This window comes from Gossypium hirsutum, chromosome D12 (assembly GCF_007990345.1).
Source record: "Gossypium hirsutum isolate 1008001.06 chromosome D12, Gossypium_hirsutum_v2.1, whole genome shotgun sequence".
NCBI classification, from domain to species: Eukaryota; Viridiplantae; Streptophyta; class Magnoliopsida; order Malvales; family Malvaceae; genus Gossypium; species Gossypium hirsutum.
Window position 1 is genome coordinate 22,514,892 of NC_053448.1, and position 4,439 is coordinate 22,519,330.

Sequence of the window (4,439 nt, forward strand, 5' to 3'; positions counted from 1 at the left end):
AGTTTGACGGAATCTTGATTGGCTTCGATTAAATCCTTGGGCAAGTTCGTATCAGTAAGTATTTAATAGCCGCTTGATCGGTAAATACTGTGACTTTGGTACCCATGAGATAAGAATAGAACTTGTGAAAATCAAAAGCTATAGCAAAAAGTTCTTTTTTGGTTATCATGTAATTAAGTTGGGCTTCTATCAAAGTTCTGCTTGCATAGCAAATAGGGTGAAACACTTTGTTTCTTCTATGACCCATTACAGCTTCAACAGCGAAATAACTTGCGTCACACGTCAACTCTGACGGTGAGTTCCAACCAGGTGTAACGATTATTGGGGTTGAGATTAACCGACTTTTTAATTCCTCAAAAGCTTCCAAACAGGCTTTGTTAAACTCAAAAATTGTATCTTTCTCTAAAAGCATACATTAAGGCTTGGAAATTTTTGAAAAATCTTTAACAAACCATTGGTAACAATCGACATGGCCTAAGAAACTTCTAACTCCTTTCACACTAACTGGTGGTGGTAACTTTTCAATTACATCCACCTTCGATTTGTTGACTTCAATCCATCTTTTGGAAATTTTATGCCCCAAGACAATTCCCTCATTAACCATAAAATGCATTTCTCCCAGTTAAGGACAAGATTTGTCTCCTAGCTTCTTTTTAGTACCTTAGTCAGATTACTTAAACAAACATCGTATGTATTACCTAAAATAGAAAAATCATCCATGAAAACCTCAACAAAATTTTCTACCATATCAGTAAATATTACCATCATGCATCGTTGAAATGTGGTAAGTGCATTACATAAACCAAAAGGAATTCGCCTAAAAGCAAAATTACCTACGTACAAGTAAAAGTAGTTTTGTGTTGGTCTTCTAAGGCTACAACTATTTGGTTATATCTCAAATATCCATCTAAGAAACAATAATATTTGTTACCTGCCAGTCGGTATACCATCTAATCCATAAGAGGCAACAAAAAATGATCCTTCCTAGTGGCTTTGTTCAATTTTCTGTAGCCTATACAGATTCTCCAACCCGTGAATGTCCTTGTTAGGAATAACTCATTACATTCATTATCAAAAATTTTGATTACACATTTCTTTGGCACACACTATACCAGACTTACCCATGAACTATATGAGATGGGGTAGACAATTCTCGCATCCAACCATTTGTTAACTTCCTTTCGTACTAACTCTTTCATGATAGGATTGAGTCTCCTTTGTCCATTGATTTGAGCTATTTTGCCTTCCTCTAGGATAATATTGTGCATACAAAAGGAAGGGTTTATTCCTCGACTGTCACCTATGGCCCAACCAATTGCCTTTTAAATTTCTTTAAAACTTCGATCAGCTGCTCCTCTTGATGCTCTGTTAGTTCTACTAAAACAATCACAGGTAAAGTAGAACAGTCACCCAAATAAATATATTTCAAATGAGAAGGAAGTACCTTAAGTTCGAGTTTGGGTGCTTCCTCGATTGACAACTTCAGTTGCATGTATTCTCGAGCTTTCAACTCTAATGGTTCAAACCGTGTTGGTCCTTGGATTAGCTTCCATCAAAGCCATATTTTCATTACCTTCTTCATCTTCTAATGGCTTAGACCCTAAGGTGTTCTCTAACAGGTCCTCTACAAAATTGTTCTCCCATTTCATAGAAACTAAGGTTTCTAACTCCTTCATCACTGAACATTCCTCCATTAGATCGGGGAACTTCATTGTCTTCTAATGGCTTAGACCCTAAGGTGTTCTCTAACAGGTCCTCTACAAAATTGTTCTCCCATTTCATAGAAACTAAGGTTTCTAACTCCTTCATCACTGAACATTCCTCCATTAGATCGGGGAACTTCATTGTTTTAAGAAAATTAAATGTTACCTTATTGTCTTGAGCTCTCATGGCGAGTTCACCTTTTTGTACATCTATTAACGTTCTTCTTGTGGCTAGGAAAGGTCTCCACAGGATGATCGACACTTCCTTATCTGTTCCAAAATCTAAGACAATGAAATCAGCTAGAAAAATAAACTTATCTACTGTTACCAAAACATCCTCGATCTTTCCTTCTAGGTATGCTAAAGATCAATCTGCCAATTGGTGTGCCACAGTTTTGGTTCTTCCTTCACCTATTCCCAATAGCTTGAAAATAGATTTTGGCATCAATTTGATGCTCGCCCTTAAGTCGCACAAAGCTTTACCACAATAAGATTCTCCAATATTACAGGGTATGGTAAAACTTCTAGGGTCCTTCAATTTCGGCGATAGCTTGTTCTGTACGAACACATTGCACTCCTTCGTCAAAGCTACAGTCTTTTCTTCTTGGACAAAATGTCATTCATGAACTTGACATAGTTGGGCATTTGTTCTAAAGCCTCCACGAATGGGATATTGATGTGAAGTTGCTTTAAAAAATCCAAAAACTTCTTGAATTGCACCTCTTGCTTCTCCTTATTTGGCTGGAATTTTTGAGGATATGGAGGTGATGGAACTTTGGGTTAGACGGACAACTTTTCTGGGAATATAAATCTGCATCTAAAGAAGATGTTAGCTTATTATAATTCATTAGTTTAGATTTTACCTCATCAAACTTTGTAAGTTCTGGCTCTTCTGGTGCAGGAATTTCAATCGTTGGTTGACTTTCCTCCTTCTTAATAGGTTCATCTTCAATCACAGCTTCCTTGGGTTCCAAAGTCTTACCACTTCGTAAAGCAACTACCTTACAATTTTCCTTACCCAAATTCCTTAGATTTTCTGTATCACTCGGCAAGGCCTCTTGCGGCCTACTACGAAGCTCTGTAGCTAACTGACTCATTCAGTTTTCCAAATTTTTTAGTGTTGCTGCTTGACTCTAGATTAAGGCATCATTTTTCGCCATGTATGCCTTCAACAAATTCTCTAAATTATTAAATGATTCAGCTTGTAGTGGTTTCAAAATTTGTTGTTTGAACCCATAGGGTTGATTTGGTCTATGTTGCATGTAAGTGTTGTTCAGTCCATTTCCTTGGTTACTCCAAGAAAAGTTTGAATGGTTTGGCCATGAAAGATTGTAGAAATTAGACTGTGGTCCTTGTCCATATATGTTTTCGTGGTGATTCCCCACATAGTAAATTGACTCAGGATTTGGTGGACAATTCTCGAAAGAATGACCATCCCCACAATATACGCAGGAAATAACCTCTAATTGACTAGTTAATTGGGCTACAATAGGATTAAAACCATTAGTAGTAAATTGTTTCAACATTAAAGAAATAGAAGATACCTGAGTGGAGAGTGATGTCAGGGCATTGACTTCTTTCATTCTGACTACTTGTCTTCCTGACGCTATTGGATTTGTCGGCCACTAGCAATTGTTGCTAGCTATCCTTTCAATGATCTCATAAGCCTCTTTATAAGACTTTGACATGAGAGCATCATTCGTAGAAGCATCTACCACTAACCTTGTTAGTGCATTGTGACCATTATAGGGAGTCTACAACAGGATGCAATGTGGAATCCCGTGGTGAGGGCATCTATGTAGTAGTGCCATAAATCTTTCCCATGCCTCATATAGCGACTCGTCAACCAAATGTAGAAAAGTGGCAATCTCATTTCGCAACTTAGCATTTTTACTAGGTGGGAAATACTTTACCAAAAACCATTCAGCTAATTCTTGCCGAGTTGATATTTAATATGATGGCAACAAATTTAGCCATGCTCGTGCTCGATCTCGCAACGCATATGAAAGCAACTTCAATCTCAATATGTCTTTAGTTACACTGGCTATCTTAAAGGAATCACTCACCTCTACGAATAATCGAAAGTGAAGGTGTGGATCTTCTATGGGCATTCCACTAAATTGGCTTATCATTTGAAGCATCTAAAACATCACTGGCTTCAATTCAAATTGTGGTACTTCAATCTCCGGTCTCCTAATTCCTTGATTTAACTTATTAAAAGGGGCACAGCGTACTGCCTTTGTAACACCCCGAATTTTGGGCCTAGAAGAAATAGGTTTTGAACAAGGGAACAGTTAGGAGACTGCACATAAATATTTAGTTGTGCAAGGAAGTTACATAAATGAATGTCTGCTTCAGTGGTTAAGTGATTTAGGAGTGTTTGGAAGTGTTTGAGAAGTCAAGGGTTCAAGTCTTGGCTTCTGCAAAATTTTTAGTTTTTCCTCTTAAATGAATCTGGTCACTGGCATGTAGGCCTTATAAATTATAGTGTTTGTTTTATGGCACAAAAAGAGCTTGTGGTCTAGTGGCAAGGTGGTGTGTTGTGTAACTGTGAGGTCTGAGGTTCAAGTCTTGGGTGGCGCAACGGAGTATTTAATTTGCTGATTGAGCTAGGTAGGTGGTAGAGTTGGATTGAAATACTGCTAAATGGAGTTTGAACTGGTCACAGAAAGATTTGAGGAGGGATATTTGGAGAGATTTGAAGATAGAATATTGGGATTTTGGGAGGTTGTTGTT

General features: G+C 37.6%; 1 non-coding gene across 1 annotated transcript; it reads left to right on the forward strand.

The window, feature by feature from the left end:
- Window positions 1–3,479: 3,479 nt before the first annotated feature.
- On the forward strand, window positions 3,480–3,585 carry LOC121224803 (small nucleolar RNA R71). Its single transcript, XR_005922547.1, has one exon. It is a non-coding gene; the product is annotated as a small nucleolar RNA R71 (small nucleolar RNA).
- The last annotated feature ends 854 nt before the right edge of the window (window positions 3,586–4,439 follow it).